Consider the following 19,583-nt stretch of genomic DNA (forward strand, 5'->3'; position numbering starts at 1 on the left):
TAACTTTATTCAACATAGAAGAATGATTAATAATTATTTACGAGATTCAGCTTAATAAAACTTAAATTCTGATAATTTCAATAAAAAGACCAAACACATATTAGTAGATAGCATTGAAACTTTTGCACCAATCAAATTGCATTTATCAAAAAAAACTGAAACACTACGAAAAGTTTACAAAAATAATTGTTATAAGTTCTCTGATCAAAAAATACAGATCTTATTGTTTCGTATCACATTACGCACAATATTGTTACTCGTTTTCAAGAAGAATTCGATTTTAAAACTGATAATGGAAGATGAGTTTGAAAAGTATTAGAATTGCTTTTGTCCCTGTCATGGTAAAAATTAAAAATATTGAGAAGATTGTGTCAACAACAGATTTTGTTCGTAAATTTTTGACTTTGCCGTATAAAACTGGTTATGGCCAATTTCCTATATTACATGAACTGGCATCTGGAGTTTTATATGTATGTATGTATGTATGTATGTATGTATGTATGTATGTATGTATGTATGTATGTATGTATGTATGTATGTATGTATGTATGTATGTATGTATGTATGTATGTATGTATGTATGTATGTATGTATGTATGTATGTATGTATGTATGTATGTATGTATGTATGTATGTATGTATGTATGTATGTATGTATGTATGTATGTATGTATGTATGTATGTATGTATGTATGTATGTATGTATGTATGTATGTATGTATGTATGTATGTATGTATGTATGTATGTATGTATGTATGTATGTATGTATGTATGTATGTATGTATGTATGTATGTATGTATGTATGTATGTATGTATGTATGTATGTATGTATGTATGTATGTATGTATGTATGTATGTATGTATGTATGTATGTATGTATGTATGTATGTATGTATGTATGTATGTATGTATGTATGTATGTATGTATGTATGTATGTATGTATGTATGTATGTATGTATGTATGTATGTATGTATGTATGTATGTATGTATGTATGTATGTATGTATGTATGTATGTATGTATGTATGTATGTATGTATGTATGTATGTATGTATGTATGTATGTATGTATGTATGTATGTGTGTATGTATGTATGTATGTATGTATGTATGCATGTATGTATGTATAAAGTTACTAACGATGCTGTCGATAATTTAACGATAATTCAGCCATTATTGTCTAACTGTAAAAATTGGCGAAATACAACTTAACTTTGTAGCTTCATGTTTTCGATTAAAAAAATGGCTGTAAAAATACTATGATAAATTTTTATAACCTAGCTTATATTCTTTTCAGTGATATAACGATAAGTTAAAAAACTTGATCTTTCTTACCTTAATTTAAGAATAAGAATAGTGGTAAAATCCGCAGGGACAATGTTGGTAACTTCACAGATGGGTTATAGCTTCAGGCGTGGCATATCTTCGTTTTTTTTAATGCTAAATAAGATGAAAGTTAACAATTAATAAGATGTAAGTTAACAATAAGAATGTTGATTGTTCAGTTTTAAAATATTTTTATCGTATATATCAAATATTTCAAGAGCCACTTAATGCTCGGAATTTGAGATTGGTGTAAAAACATCCTTATTAGCGGATTTGAGTTTACCCGCAATTTGCATGCCCACAATAAATGTCTGTTGCAAAACGACCGTGAGAAGGGGTTAAAAGCATGACCGTAAACACGATGATGATATATAGGCATGTAATTATAGATTTATAAATAAATAAATAACTTTTTTCATATATTATTTATGGTAAGGATTTTGATTTCACTTAAAATAATACATTTGGCTAAATTCCATGTGTATTTTATGATAACTAGTTTCTCTTATAAAGCGCATGGTTGATTGTCATCAAACGTTTTTGTTAAACAGTTCGTTTTTTCTTTCCTTGGATAACCAAAAAAATTTAGTTTAACTTTGTTATTTTTATATTATGATATTATTCAATTTTTTTTATGCAAACGTGATGTAAAACGGGTAGAAGGAAGGAGTAAACAGAAGCAGAACGCGAGTTTAGTCCTAGTTTAATCTTGTTTAGTCTGAGAGGGAATACTCTCAAAATAATGATTTCCAAAAAAATGAAAAAATCATGTGGTTGCGTACAAAAAAACCTTGCAGGCCTAAACAACAACAATTGAACAAGATTAAACGGATATTTTTATCTAGTAGAGACTAAAAACAACGATCGGAAAAGACGCACACAAGCTGACTCGCCCACTCTTCATAAAACATGTACCAGAAAAAATCTGCACGGACATTTATTTAACTTATTGTACTTCGGTATTGAATGTTATATATATTTTTAAAGTACATATATCAATATTATTAAATTTCATTTAAAAAAGTTTGTGAAGTTTTGTACGTGAGAACGCACGCACTTTGCGTTTTACACTCGACATCAGCTTTTGCACAGTCTTCGCCTGGACTTACTTGGTAGCTCTAATCCATTTATTTTTGACGTCTTTAAAGTTTTTGGCTTCTTTTACATTGAATCTTAGTTTTCTTTTGACAAGAGCCCAATATCTTTCGATAGAACGTAGTTCGGGACAATTTGGTTTAATTGCTGAATAAATTTGGTATTCTGGAAGAGATCAGAAATATGCAGCACAATAAGTTTCATCGTCAATAATGAAACAAGATTTTTTAGCACATCATTTTTTATAGAGCAGTTTTGAACATCGAATTGCGACATTTTCTTGCTTTTCTTCACCACGAGAAACTTTTTTCTTTTTTTAAAATATTTATAGCCACAATTTCTTTTTACTCTTTGTATAGTGGAAGCACTTGTCTTAAATTTATTCGCTAAAGCTTGAACAAAATTCTACAGTTTTCTGTCTAAGGCATCTTTCACTTTATTACCAAGATCTCGTCGAACAAAAAATTTTTTTCTTCCACTTCCTGATTTTCTTTTGATTGTACCAGTATCTTTAAATCGTTTCACAACGCTCTGCACTGTTCTCAAAGCAATCTGCAGCTCTTTAGAAATTGTTTTGTTTGATACACCAGGATTTTTAACGAGAAAATGCAAATTTTTTTCTCGCTTCTTATCTTGATTTTATGACATTTCAATTAAAACTAACTGTTTTAATAACTGAGTTGTTTAATTTTTGAATAAAATTAATACAATTATATTTTAAAACAATTGCCTATTTAAAATGATGCACAGTTTCCGTAAACACCACATCAGAACACGCGCAGATTTTTTCTGGTACATATCTTATTAATAAATTATAAAGTAAACGAATTAAGTTAAAAACAACAACTGAGAAAAGACGTACACACGGAGACTTATTAAACCTGTCATATCAGTAAACGATAAACCGGAAAGAAGAAAAGTTAGAAAAAAAGCAACCGGGAAAAGACGTAAACGCGAAGACTCGTAAACGATAAAGCGACAACAAGAAAAGTTAAAAACAACGACCGGGAAAAGACTTACACACGATGATTAATCAATCTATCACGTGAGTAAACGATTAAACGGAAAGAAGAAAAGTTGAAAACAACTGAGAAAAGAAGTAAACACGAACAAATTCATTTAGCACCTCACACGACATTGAAAGTGACCTAAAAACTGTTCAAAATGACACTGACGAAATAGTCTCAAATAACTACCCCGAAAAGCTTGATGATGATTCTAAAGAAGAGAAAAAGTTAATTACGTTACACATCAACATTTCACTTCGGTACATTACAAGGAAACTAGCGATAATATTGACAAAAAGATAATAGAAAAGTTAATTATACCAGTTAGACATGTAGATATAAGTCAAGGACCTGCGTTTAATCAAGTTAAGAATCGAATGCCTAAACAGAAAGCTATGCGTCAAACAAAAAATTTCAGCATACGGGGAAAGATGTGCAACCTTTGGTTAAAAATATTGATCGATACTGGAGCAGTCATCACTGCTATTTAGCTATGATTTCTACTAACCGCTAAAGAATTCTGGAAACAATTTAAACTTACGAAAGAGTGACTTACCATGAGTTACTTCTGCTAACGGTCACACACTATCCCTTAAAGAATGTTCATTTTACAGTTCAAAATTGAGAATATACCTAGCCATTTAAAACATACGTCATTAGTGATCTTAACTATGATGTTATAATTGGCAAGGATTTCCTTAGGGAATACAACGAAACCATTAACTATAAAGAAAGCAGTTAGAACAAAATGCTATCTCAGAAAACAGGCGACATCAGCTTGACAGCAATTACAACAACGTCTTTACCACAAATAGAACATTTTAAAAACCATTTTCAACATCCTTTTTACAACTTTCCTGTAGCTTCCCTACTAAAAGTAATTATTGCTTCGAACCAAATTTAGAACTTCTCTATCAAAGTAACGTATATCTTCAACCTACTTTGTATCCGGTGAAAATAATAAAATCACATATTTAACTTCGAACCTGCCTATGGAACCACAAGAACTACCGAGTGAAATGCTCTTAGGTAGCACATACCAAATACCTCTTATTAAAACGCCAGAAGACAAACTAGGTCTACTGAACATTAATGCTCAAAAAAACAATAACAATCAACACTCCATCATAAGCACTGAGAAAATTAAAGAAGTCGCGTCACTGTTTCAAAACTCTATGCTGACAGAAAAACAAATTGTTGAAATTACCGAATTATTCTTAAGACACCAAAGTACATTTGCTTAATCTCCAGACCAGCTAGGACGAACACATTTCATAAGACACATTATCGAAACAGGAGATAGTGCAGCAATTAGGAAAAGACCCTACCAAATTTCTCCAATGCAATGAAAACAAATTGACATAGTAACGGATAAAATGTTGAAGAAAAACGTTATAAGAAAATCAGTGAGTCCTTAGGCAACACCAGTAATCTTAGTTCCAACACCAAATGGAGAAGTGAGACTTTCTATTGATTTCAGAGAAGTTAATGCAGTAATCAAAAAGGATTCATATCCTGTTCCTAGAACTGATGGCGTACTGGTCAGTCTCAACAGTGCTCGATATTTTATTACGCTAGATTTGATGAGTGTATTTTGGCAAACTGAAATGGAAGAAAGTTCTAAGGAGAAAACAGCTTTTATGACACACCAAGGAAGAATCGAATGCCTAAACAGAAAGCTATGGGTCAAACAAAAAATCTCAGCATACGGGGAAAGATATGCAACCTTTGGTTAAAAATATTGATCGATACTAGAGCAGTTGAAAAAAGAGCAATATTCGAATGAAATGTAATTCCGTTCGGACTTTGTAACGCGCCTAGCACCTTTCAGCAACTGATATAGCATGTTTTACAAGAAGATTTATGGAAATTTTGTTCAATGTATATTGAAGACATAATCATATTCTCTACTGGATTTGAATATTTTCAGCATATTGATAAAGTATTTCAGAGACTTGCAGAAGTAAACTTAAAACTAAGGTTAGCAAATGTAACTTTGCGTAAGAATCAGCTACCTTCCTTGGGCATATCGTAACTAGGGATGGAATAAAACCGAACAAAGAAAATCTATCTGCCGTTCGAAGCTATCCAATACCGAAAAATGTAAAACAGACAAGATCGTTCTTAGGATTAGTATGCTATTACCGCAGATTCATTGAAAATTTTAGCGAAATTGCCGCACCTCGTTATAACCTCACCGGGTTACGAGTTAAATTTCAATGAGATAACAACTGTCAAGAAGCTTTTGATATTTTAAAACAAAGACTTGTTGAAAAACCTTTACTAGCTTATCCAGAAATTACTCAAAAGTTTATCCTCACAACTGATGCCAGTACAACAGGATTTGGTTTTACTCTAAGTCAAAGAATACACAATAAAGAAAGACCAAATCTATATGGAGGACGACAATTTTCAGCCAAAGAACGAAAGGCTAGTGAAACAGAAAGAGAGGCGCTAGCTATAGTTGTTGCAGTCAAGAAATGTCATGCTTACTTGCAAGGTAAACGCTTTACAATAATTACAGATCATCGACCATTAAATTATATATTAAACTCTAAAGAACCTACTGGGAAGATCACAAGATGGGCTTTACTATTATAATCATATGACTACGATGTTGAATACAGACCTGGAAGACAAAATAGGAGCGCAGATGCTTTATCCAGAAGAACTTACGAAGGAGACTTTTTAGATGAAGATTACATATATCTCTGTTCAATTTTTGACCAACCAAACAAAGCTTTGGAAGGATGCTCTTTGGAGAACGACATTTCAGACAATAACGCATTAGTAGACAAGTTAGGAGACCACGAGGATAATAATATTTTAAATCAGGAAGATGGTAAAACGAATGATTTTGAACACTTGATACGAGGGTGTGCTCACTGTTCACAAAGAAAATGGAATCGTTCAAAATATAAAGCTCCTCTTCACCCTATACCAGCAGGAGAACCATTTGATCAAGGAGCTTGCGACGTAACAGGTCCCTTCCTAGCAACAGTATCTGGAAACAAATGCATAGTTGTTTTCCAAGATAGATCAACAGCTTGGCCTAAAGCGCTTGCAACCTCAAATATAGATGCCGTTATAATAGCACAATTGCTACTCGAAAATATAATCTTACATTTTGAGCCCCTCACATCTTTTTAGCAGACAGAGGTACAAATTTTCATTCCAAGTTTATAAATGAACTCTGTAATATGGTAAACACGAAGAAAATAAACACCACACCTTACCATCCTGAATGTGAGGGAATGGTAGAAAGATTTAACGGTACTTTAGTCAAAACACTGTCTATGTATGTTTGAGATCATCAAAAAGACCGGGACGTGCACACAAACGCTGCATTATTCTCATACCGAACATCTGTTAATTCATCACGCAGTGAATCACCATATTTCTTGCTATTCGGCAGAGAGCCAAGATTGCCTCAAGATATCACTTTTTACACTCTAAAAGAAGTTCCTCACACTGTTGTAGAATACAGAAATCTACTGGCTACTAGAATAAAACTAGCTCACGAACTAGCAAGAAGCAATATACAGAAAGAACAACTGTAAAACAAACTCTATTATGACAGATATGCCAAAGAACCTACATTTAAAGAAGGAGAAAAAGTATGGATGCACAATAAAGAGAAAAAACAAGGCCTATCACCCAAATTACAAACAAAATGGCGTGGACCATACCAAGTTATTGAAAAAGTTTCCCTCGTTAAATTTAAAGTAAAACAAGGTTGATGGCGTGGGGATAACTTGGTGAGGAAAGGGCGAGGTTCGGGAATAGTTTGGTTAAGAATGGGCAAGGTTTAATATAAAAGGGCTAAACCTATATTCGCCATCCTCAGTATATTCTATAATGTAATATAACTAAACAAATGCTCCATTAGTGTGTAATGGTTAGCACTTTTATTCATTACGTTCATAAAATACAAATAATATTCTCTTACGCTTCTTGCAGTGTTCAGTACTGTTTATATCAATTACTCCTCTTTTATATCTCCTTTTTATCAGAAATATCTTTCCTTGTCTTTTCTCAGTTGTTTTTAACTTTTCTTCTTTCCGTTTAATCGTTTACTCACGTGATAGATTGATTAATCATCGTGTGTAAGTCTTTTCCCGGTCGTTGTTTTTAACTTTTCTTGTTGTCGCTTTATCGTTTACGAGTCTTCGCGTTTACGTCTTTTCCCGGTTGCTTTTTTTCTAACTTTTCTTCTTTCCGGTTTATCGTTTACTGATATGACAGGTTTAATAAGTCTCCGTGTGTACGTCTTTTCTCGATTGTTGTTTTAAACGAATTAAGTTTGCTTTATCATTTATTTATATGAAGAGTGGACGAGTCATCTTGCATGCGTCTTTTCCGATCGTTGTTTTTAGTCTAATTTTCCCTCCTCATAATATTTTACCCTTGGACTCATTTTCTTGATTATACTCCGATGGAATTTTCTCTACTGTTAGTCCTCTATTAGATTAAAACATCCGTTTAATCTTGTTTAATTGTTATTTTTTAGGCCTTTTAGATCTTAGTTTACTAGCGTGTGACCGATGAAAGCGCTGCAAGGTTTTTTTGTACAGGACCACATGATTTGTAACATAAAACTTAACTCAACCATTTAAGAAATGTCTATTTGCATCTAAACTTTTAAAGCAAATTTTTCTATGTTGACAGGGCTTGGTGTAAACGATGAATATTTAAGTGCGTTCGTAAAGGAATTTTAGAATTGAATTACTTTTCACCAATCATCGATCAACGTTTTTTTAGTTAGAGAAGTTTTTAATAGTTATCCCTGTCATACATGGCGGATACGCATAACTTCACATCAGTTAAAACCTCTCTCGGAGTACAGAACAGCATATGCTCGCAGAAGAAAGAAACCAAAATTTAAACGGACTATTATAAACAGATGACGGTCAAACAATTATATTTTTATATAAGGACAAAAGACTCTCGCGCGTAACTAAACTAATTTAAATTATTTTCATCACTTCATTTTACATTTCAGCCGCTTCTTCTTCACGCTTTTTCCTTTCCTATTCCTCCTGTTTATCTATCATGATTTTTTCGTCACCTTTTGTTTTTTCAATTTCTCAGCCCCACGGCACCATCAGCAGCAAGAAGGTTATCAAATAATGTACCAGATTTTATCTTCAAAGAAAGAATTAAGTTGTTTCTAATTACTTAAAAGATTAAAAATTGTTATTTATGAAAAAATTGATTAAAATATTGGGCAATTCCTTAACTACCGTATTTTAAAAACCGTTTTTTTCCTCAAATATAACACCATAGATCTACAGACATGCAAAGTTGTATAAGAAACAATAAGATAAGCTAAAACTCCTTAAAATAATATAAAAAACTCTATTGAAACTATTTTATAGAAAAGTGTCCGTTCGAAAGACACGAAAGACTTTAACATTCCTACAAGAAGCTTTAACATTCTTACAAGAAACAGTATACCAAGCTATCGTCACCTCCAACAACCCAGAAACAACAAAAAAAAACCTATTACGGCATCAAGGAAACATTCTTCAAATCTTTTAATATTGAAAAGTATGTGAAGACACTTTCTTTCTATCAAAATAGTTCTGGGTATCCAGCTATTTAATGAATACAACTCCAAATGTTTTGCAGATACTGTGGTATTCCCTTCCCTAACCACAATTGAGTAGGTTTTGTTGGATATTGAAGTGAAAGCCATCTCTACCAATCCAGAATATCAAACAATATTTCAAAGGATCCGAAGACCTGTGAAAATCATTGATTCTCTAATGGGAACCATTTCTTTGCTTAAGAACAATATTTCTAGAGATTGTCTGGTCACCGGAATACACTTTTTCAGCTCTGATTATGAGCTTATAATTATCAGTTGGCATCATATCAATGGCTAACTTGATTAAACTCACATATGGGATGAGAGTGTGGAGCATCTATTGAAGCTGTTGCAGCATTTCACCATTTGCATGAGGAAAGTTCGTATTGCAAACGCTAACTTCTTCTTAGTTCATTGCCAAGAAAATAGATTTGAAGAAATTTGTTTTGCTGATTTGCTATTGGCAACAATAATCCATTTCAGTGGTAAATTTGTCCTTGGATCAGCGGGCATGAAATTACCCTCTCGAATTTTCTTAACTCTGAAGGAGGTCACTTGGAAGCACTGATTGTAAGTGCGAGTTCCCTTTAGGAATTCTTTGGAAGCCTTAGTCCAGCTAGGCAGAAAAGTTCTTAGAGGCTCAGGAGGTATTGGGATGTCTAGTATATTGGTTTGCTATTTGAGTAATACATTGGTGGTTCATTTGTGAACTTATCAATGATGGATTTGTAGTTAAAAGCCACTCTGTGCATAAATGACTACTGGTTTGAACTTGCAGTAATATAATACTGTCTGTCCACCAGCTGCCTGTCTTGAACCTGTTTAGGAGCCTGAGATGCTCTGGCAAGAGTATGTAGCTGACTGTTAAGTAGTCTACTGAACAGTATTTGTTCAGGAGTTTGAGATACCCTTAGAAGCTACCTGCCTGGCTTGTTGCAATTGCAACCTGTTCAAAGTCTTTGCTGGTCATTCTGCATCTCTTGCAGCCTTACGGTTTCGTTGTGACTGTAGTCTGGAATTTCTGTGCAGTTGAAGTTCAACTGCTCTAATTGCTGCCATTCTCATGGCACTGGGAGATTTTTTCCCAAGGGAAGGATTCTTTTTTGGTAGGATTTTCCAAAGTGTCCCGATAAAGTGATAAAAGGCTGATTTGAATGAAAACCACAGAGTGATTCAGAAAAGTGCTATGAGGATCTAATAAGAGAGGGAACAGATAAGATGATATGTAACAGCCAAGTGATTGGAAATGTTGCTTTGATGATCAGATGGTCATAAAAGACCTTATGCAGTGCTTGATGATTACTCTGGTAGCTTAGAAGATGATTTGGAAGTCGTTGATTGAAGGTCAAATTTCAGTCAAAAAGGTTTGCTGAAGAACTGAGTGTGCGAATATTTACACAAAAAAACGCGCGAATAATGCGGTTTTGAAAAAGTACCATAACCTGTTCTTATCTCTTATTTCAATACAATGAATTCTAAATTACATAACGATAAAATATGTCTTAAACTCTCCATCGCAGAGTACATTCTCACATCTTCCCCTTCTTCTGTAATTGAAATGTTTTATTGTTTTTTTTTTTTTTTTGTATGTATTAGTACTTTCTCCATAATTCTATAGGACGTCTTTCTCTGTTTGGGTATGTCTTCGGATTCGGTTCTTGAAAATGGCTTCTTAGTTGTGTCGGCATTGCTAGTGTACTTTCCTTTTCTGGAAATATCGAGTCGTTATGGGAGTATTCCTCATCACCCTCTTCTTTAATTGGTGTCGGATTGAACTGTATATCCATTGGCACTTTCTTCTTGTGCGAAGCATTCCGAGTTTTTTGCGAGTTATCAATGGGGGATTTGGCTTTAATCATTGTACCGTTCTTTGCTGTAATTGTGTAGGGTTTAAACTAAAACGGTGCCATAGTTTTGTTACCTTATTTTTGTTTTATCAGTACTGTATCATCGATATTTAAGTTTGGATTTTTTGCATGGTATTTTAGATCGTAGTATTTTTTCCTGTATAACTTAGCATTTTCTTGTCTCTTCTTGGCTTGATCATTGATATTTGCATCGACACTTGTCTGAAATGAGGGTATTGTAAAACCTGTAACACGATTGAACATAAGTGTGGATGGTGGTATTCGGGTTGTGCAATGACATGTGGTACGGTTGGAGAACAGGAAGTTGTACAACTGCTTTTTCCAGTCTCTTCGTTCGATGTGTGCCGCTCGTATTGTTTTAATCAGTGGTCTCATGAAGGATTCGGCTTGTGAGTTTGCTTGTGAGTTTGCTTGTGGCCAAAGTGACGTCATTCGCTTATGTTGAATATTCAGTTTGTTTAAAAGTGTTTTTATTTTGAATGAAGTAAAAGGTGGTCCATTATCGCTAACAATTGTTTTCGGTATTCCGTATACTGCGATTGTTTTCTGCAGAAAATCAATAAGGAGGTCAGCAGATGTATTATGTATAATATCGACAACCGGAAATTTTGATGTTTGATCTACGAGGACTACCAAATAAAATCCGTTTGGTAAAGGACCAAGGTAATCTATATTAACCGTGTCCCAAACTTCCCATGGTGTTGGTGTGATTAATAGTTCGGCTGGTGGATTTTGTTTGCCAAGTGCTTGACAAATTGCACATTGTTTAATATACTGTTCTACTTTAGTGTCTAGGCCTGGAAAGTAAACTTTTTGTCTAATTAGTGATTTAGTTTTCTCTAGTCCCATGTGACTATCATGCGCGAGTTGTATAACCGTACTTTCTAGTGAACGTGGAATCACAATTCGATTTGCTTTTAGGATAATGTCTGAAGTTTGATTTACTGTAAGTTCTTGACGAATATTATGGTAAACAAATAATTCTTTTTGAAATTTCTTTATTTCCGGAGGACATTTCGGATGTTACAGTTTATGCCAGGTATTAGTGGCAACTAACTCAGTAAGTATTTGTAGAATAGGATCAACTTTGGTTTCCCTTTGAATATCTAGTAGTGAAAAGGCTTTTTGACATGCGTGTTCAGCAGTAAAGTTGACATACTTCTCTAACCCTTTGTTGTCACAAGGGTCCACAGGGTGTCGACTTGGATAATCAAATATATTATTTTTTCCTTGGATGTAGTGTAGATCAAAAGAATACCCTTGTAATCGTAAGGTAATACGCTCATTGCGAAGTGGTACTGTAGCATTTGGGTTGTTTAAGGTTTTTACAATAGCTTCGTGATCACTGTATATTTTAAAGGGGTGTCCAAACAAGTATGTTTTGTTGTGCTCGCAGGCGTATACTATAGCTAAACATTCTCTTTCAAGAGTGGAGTAGCGCTGTTGTACAGGCGATAGCGCTTTTGAATTATAGGATATGAGTTTAAAGTCTTGTTTGTTGGGTGTGTTTTATACAATGACTGCTGATATCCCTACAAGACTTGCGTCAGTGAAGACTGAAGTCTCTTTGTCGGAATCGAAGTATCCAATGCACGAGTCTGATGTCATAGCGTTTTTTAGTTTATCAAATGCTTGCTGGCACTCAAAGTTCCAGTTCCATAGTGAATCTTTATGAAGAAGGTTACGTAAAGGGTAAGTAATAGTACTGTAGTGTAAAATAAAACGTTTGAAATAGTTCATGAGTCCGAGAAAGCTTTGAAGAGCTTTAGTGTTTTCTGGTATAGGCATGTTCTTGATATTCTGAAGTTTTTCTGGGTCTGGTTGAATTCCTTCCTTTGAAAATACAAATCCAAAAAATTTAACTTTTTTTTTTCCAAATATGCACTTTTCAAAATTTAAGGTTAAACCTGTCTCTTTAAATTTTTAATAATAATATTAATCATGCTGTTTTGTATTCGAAGTGAATATTAAAACATCGTCGGCAATGTTCAAGGTTCCTTCAATATCTTTTAAAACTTCTCGTAAAGCGTTTTGTAATTCCTCCTGTGCAGAGTTTACTCCAAAATTAAGTCTTGTAAAACGCTTAATTTGAGTTTCGGATTGAAAAGTAGTTATTGATCTCGATTCTGGCGCAAGTTCGAGCTGGTGAAATGCCTTCATTAGATCTAGTTTTGAAAAGACGGCTGAGTCTTTTAATTTTACAATAACATCGTCTAGGGTTGGAGTTGGAAAACGCGTTCTTCCAATAGCTTTGTTAGCGGCTCGCATGTCTACGCAAATCCGTATGTTGCCGTCATTTTTTGGAACGATTACCATGGGACTTATCCAGGGTGTCGTTACCGTTTCAATTATTCCTTCTGTTTCAAGCTTTGTAAGTTCATCTTTAACTTTTTCTCTAAGTGCAAAAGGGATTCTTCTTTCTCTTTGTGCGACTGGTGCTATACTTTCATTAATTTCAACTTTACTTGGTAGTTAGAAAGTTTTCCTATTTTTCCGCTAAAAACGGAATCTTTGTATGAGTTTATAAGTGGTTGTAATCGTTTTGGAGCGTTAAGAAGGGAAGCACTGTTTTGTTTGTTAATATTCTGCATGGAATGACAAATTTGTCGATTTCTGTCGCCACAATTATTTGGTCCTGTCTTTTGTTCTCCTTGGTTTTTGTTTAAAGGTTTTTCATTGACGTCAGTATGCGCGAGAGCTTTATTTAATTGTATTAAACCTAATAGTTTAGCGTCATTTCTAGATAATAGGTTTTGGTGGCGGGTTCACGTGGAATGTAGTCGGAAAGAATTTTATTTGACTTTCTATAACTACGTTGATCTGTCCTTCTATTTTTAGTTTTGGATTGTTATCTCCGTAAGTAATAATCTGAGTTTTAGATTTATGTAGGCGAAGTGGTCTTTTAAGGAAACTGTTTATTTTTTCAAATGTTTCAAAGTTTAGGATATTTATAGAAGCTCCGGTATCTATTAGAACGGTTATTGGTATATTTTCTATGTTAATCGTAACCTCGAAGCTTTCGACTGCATCATTAATTTTTCTATTGTTCACTGAGTACAAATTTCCTTGGTTAAGCTCTGAATGAGTGTTTTCGGATTCGTTGACATCTTTATAAATCATATATAGTGGTTTCGTATGACTTCGTTCATTTCTTTGGTTTTTCTCTCGCTGTATTGTTGTATTTTGTTCGATTTGTTTTTTACTTTTACAGACTGTTGCGAAATGCCCGATTTTTCCGCAGGAATAGCATGTTTTCGCCAGAGCTAGACATATATTAGTGTGTGGAAATTCGTTCCCGCATCGAAAACAAATTCTTTTCTGCGATCTCTTTTTTAACTCACGTGGTGTTTTGAACATTACTTTATTGGTTGGAGGAAAACTTGTCTTCTTTACTGTATTTACTTTGTTTTGTTTTATCGTTTCTTTCTCGAGTTCTTCTATTTGACTGTCCATCAATTCGAATGTTTTTGCCATAGTTAACAACTCATGTAGAGTTTTGTTAGGGTTCTGGAAGCTGTATTTCAGTAGTTTTGAGATGTTTGTATTAAGCTCAATTTGTTGTTTAATTTCTTTATCTTTATCAGCAAACTCGGAAATTGCTGAGTGGTCTCATCTGTACGTTGAACCATTTTGCGAAACATAAAAATTTCATAGCTCGAGTTAACTTGAGGTTTTTAAAATGTTCATTTAAAGCATCAACAGCTTGCTGGTATGTGATTAGCGTATCTTGTGGTATAATGTTTTCATAAATTTCGTAAGTGTTATCCCCAATTAAAGTGAGAAGTAACGAAAGTTTTTGCTTGTCATCTGTAATTATTAGTGAACTGCAAAGTAACTCAAATCGTTTAATGCAGCGTTTCCAGCTAGAAAACAATTTACTCGCATCTTCGCTACATGAAAATGGTGGAAAGTTTGGTAAATAAAATTTTTTATAGCCATGGATAACTACAATGTTTATAAAAGTCTAACATTTACTTTATATTTTAATTCAATTTTCTTTTCTTTTATCTTCGTCGCCAATTTGAAGAAGTACCACAACCTGTTCTTATCTCTTATTTCTATACAATGAATTCTAAATTACATTACGATAAAATGTCTTAAACTCTCCATCGCAGAGTACATTCTCACAGCGATTTTGGTCGGAAATTCAAAAAACTTTCCACTTTTAAAGTTGAGAAATCTTTAAAAATAAAACTTAGTAGATAGTATATGTTTTTTGTTTAAATGTTTCCTTTTTGTTCAAAAATATTTTTTGCCTTAGGGGACTAATCCACTGATTTACGAATGTCCATGGTCAGGAAAGTGATGTGGTGCAAAATTTAAGCTCATTTGACCAATCTCCATATTTTTTATTTGTCAGTATAACTACATCCAGTATTTTATATATCTATCACTAACTTTTAAAGACTTTCTGTCAATTGTCTTGTTCAAAACATGCTTCGCTGGTTTCGCATTAATAATAATAATGCTTTACCATTAATAAAAACAATTTATTTTTTAATCGGTTTTTTCATTTTCTTTAATGTCTTCTTTTTTAACAATTTCTTTTGATTATGCATTTTGACAAAAGATTGCTGGTACGGCGGTAAGTACCGATAAGTTGTCATCCTTCGCTGTATTTTCAATGTAATTGCTCTTGCCAGCATGCCATTGAGTTCTCTTAAGGTGGTAGTCTACCTTAAAATTTGAAAATTTTCAAAATTTCAAATTGTACTGTTTTACCCAATATCATGTACGTAGAAAATGATGGTGATATTTGTTTTTCAAAAAAATATTTACAACTTATATGATTTTATCATTAGATATAGGTGGTATAATTTTTTTTTATAAAAATCGCATAAATTTTGCGATTTCAAAAAAAAAAAAAAAAAAATTAAAATCGGATCTTTAAAAAAATTTAAAAAACGAAGCCTACCTGAACTTGTTTTAATCATTGGTAAGTAATTAATGATTTGTTAATACTTAAATGTTGCGACTTAGCAATATTTAAGTATTAACAAATCATTAATTACTTAAAATACAATCATTGATGGGTTTTATACTTTTTAAAAAAATTTCTATAAACAATTACAGCAAGATATCATGCCAAGTTGAAATGGAAAAATGTTTAACATTTATGTCAAGTCTGACATGTAGTGCTATAAGCCACAGTGATATGAAAAGCTGGGCTAATAGTGAAATGAGCCAGAGGAGTGATGAAGAGGAGATAATAATGCTTGACACCTCCAGCCAGGGAGAAAGCCTGTTTTCCTATGATAGCACTGTAAAGCATCGAACTCCAAGCCAGAGAGACAGCCAACTTGCCACAGGCACCATATTCACCCTGAGTAAGTTGCCTTAAGCAAGCAGGTAAAAAAAAATCAGAAAAAGTTTTAAAATTTTTTTTAAGATATGGGACTATCGGAATATGGATTATCGGACGGCTTTATAGGAAAACTATTGGACTATCGGTAGCGAATTAGGAACTCAAACTATTGGACTATCGGATATCGGACTCAAAAAAAAATAGTAATTCCCCAGCTCTCATATATATATATATATATATATATATATATATATATATATATATATATATATATATATATATATATATATATATATATATATATATATATATATATATATATATATATATATATGTATATATATATGAGAGCTAGAGAATGCAGACACTTTCTGTTCTGCTCATGGTTTCTTGCCTGATTTGGTATCTTAAGGAGTCAGTGGATTGTAGCTGTGTATCTAGAAAAATTGAGGCATTATATGAAATTGAAGAATATGATTGACAAATATTAAGATTTCAGGCAATGTTATTTTATTATTACTTGGGGACTCTCTGTGATGTCATCACAAGAAATGCTTATACTTATTTTGATTGGATTTCAAGATTATGAAAAGCTTTAGAATCCTTTCATCTTTGATAATGTGAATTTAACACACTAACATATACGTCACATTGACTCAAGTAGGTGTATTTCAAATAAATAACATATTGCTACAAGTAGAGCTAAATATTTACCTAAATCAATCTCATTACTTCAGCCTAACAACTTGTATAATATAAAAAATGAAAAACAAAATTTTTTTCTACATACAACAATTTTCAAGTGAAAGGCTTGACAATTTTGCATATTTTCGCAAACATTTTAGTTCAGTGTTTCAAAAACAAAGTTTTGTTAAGATTTTAACTTTTTATGATATGTACGTTATCTAGGCATTTTTAGCTAATTTTACGTACAAAATGGGTTTTTTCAAAACACATTACATGTTGACCAGTTGAAAATCACATGCAAAAGGTTTTCAACACATTTCTTTGCTTTGCTCACAAATCCTCAGGGCTGAATTCAGTTTTTACCCCCGAAACCAAAAATTTTGGTAAGCACATGAAAATCATTATTTTACAAATTTGTTGGTATATTCAACTAGAGTACATGTGTTACCCACATTACGGCCTGGGGGCTTGTAATATGCAATAATCTGAAAAGTTTTGCACTGAAAGTGAGAAAATCAACACTAAAACTACCATAACTTTTGTTATACTGCAGGGATTGGGATAAAATTTTCCCCAAATCTTGGTATTGGCATAGGCTACATTGCCACCAAATTTTATTGGTCTATGATTAATGGTATGGATTTTATAGCAGTTTTGCTATGTCAAAAAAGAAGGTAAATTTTTCTCATTTTTGTAAGTTCAAAGTCACTTTTTTCCCGCAGACGTACCAAAAAGATTTCAAAATTTGAATCAGGTGACCCTGGGATGTGTACACTATCACCCCATATAAGTGGCATGCTCGAGTCAACTGGCAATATCGAATGGGATTATCGGATTTCATGATAACAGTGAATTCTTCCTGTTTGGACACCATTTTTTTCTCAACTTTTAATAGCTATCTTAAAACTAGTAAATTAACTTACAGAAAATTAAATGAGTTTTAAAATGAATGTAAGCATGAAAAAAAAAAAAAAATTTAGCTTGTGGCATTTAAAAGCCAGTTAAAGTCAGTCTAGATTTTTAATAGCCACCCGTTAAAATACTTAAAAACGAAATCGCAATAGAAGAAGCTTCTGTGCTGCTCAAATCAATGAGCTCAAAAAAGAAACTTCTAGCAACATTTGATTCTCGGATTTTTACTTGCAAGCAGATTGGTAAGGTAGATTTCTTACTTATTGTAGTAGATTCATCAATCATAAAACCTACATTTTGATTGTTATCAAATGTGAAGTTAACTAGTTTTTTACGCATTTCATTTGCAATAAGAAAGGTCTGCACATGCCTGATCTAATTATAAAATACGGACCTGTTTAAGCCATTTTCTACTTGCAAATACACTAGTTCCTTCAATTTAGAAAATTTACCAATTATTTGCGCTATGAGATATGCAGTACGAATTATGCGGTACGTTGTTTCATACTAATTTATCTGCATTTGCGAACTAAACATCTCTATTGCTCTTTATTTAGACAAACTATTTCGCAAGTTTTTACATGCGCAGCTAATAAAGTTATGAGACGAAAGCTTCTTGCTTTGGGATTGTTGCTTCTTTTCTTTTGTTTTTCCATACTCTTTAAGATTGCCAATTATCCATTTGTTCGCCAATTTCTTTTCTTTGCAGTTGCTAACCACTTATAAATCTTTTATTTGTTAATCAGTATTTTTATAATATTATTAAAATATATTTTACAACTTATTGCTTTAATTTTTGATTAGAAGTTCTTATAATTAGAGCCTATATCCCTCGTTTACTAACAAAGAAAATTGGGCGAAATGAATTGCATACAGATTTACTTAAATTTAGATAGGCGAACTTAAAGATAATAGGCTAACTTACATCGATGACTGGGTTTCCTTGTAATGACGAAATTTTTTTGTTATAATGACCGAAATGTACCAAAACATTATTTCAACAGGAACATCTGATTTTTAAATACTTTCATATGTAGTTAAAAGGCTATACAATTTTTTTCTTTGCAATATTTATAGACAAGATGCTTAGTTTCGTTTCAAAAAAACGTTTCATCGACCTATGCATTATTGTGTTAATCAATAATTGGACATCGATTTTAGAAAATACTAAAGTTTTCAGATTTACATACTCGACTTACACATAATTTTAATAATTCAGCAGCTTGTTATTTTTGAGAATGAAATAACTTCAAACTAAATGAAAACAAAAGAACGCTTCTTTGCTCCAAAAGTACCGAAATGAATAGGAAAAAACCTATGATGGGTAATTCTGTTTCAGGATTTCGAATAGTTATCAGTAAAACTAATTGTCGGCACCCTATCGTAAATATCAATAAGGACAATAGAAACTTTTTTAAAACAGTTTTTTTTTTCAATGGAAGATATGAAAAATAGTGCTGATTAACATAAATTAGTTTTTCTTATATTTTAGTTATTCAAAAAAAAGAAAAACACAGATGGTTTGCATTCTTTAAATGATGTTAGAATGGCATCCCACCCCATCTAGCCTCACTTCAAGCAGTTAAAAAGGTAATGGGATGGTTTGCAGTTTTTTGAAAAAGTAACGGAATGAAGCCTCGCTCCATCCCGCCTCACTTCGAGCACTGTGAGTGTGTGTATATATTTGCATATATATATACCGGAGCTTTCAGAATTTAAGGTCCTTTAATATTTTTTGACGGCTATTTGATTATCTCTTCATTAACTTTTGAAATGATGAGTAGTTAAAAA

Source organism: Hydra viridissima, unplaced genomic scaffold, assembly GCF_058129835.1.
Source record: "Hydra viridissima isolate aposymbiotic clone 2 unplaced genomic scaffold, HvirCarnegie_v1 scaffold_1, whole genome shotgun sequence".
In the NCBI taxonomy this organism is placed as follows: Eukaryota; Metazoa; Cnidaria; class Hydrozoa; order Anthoathecata; family Hydridae; genus Hydra; species Hydra viridissima.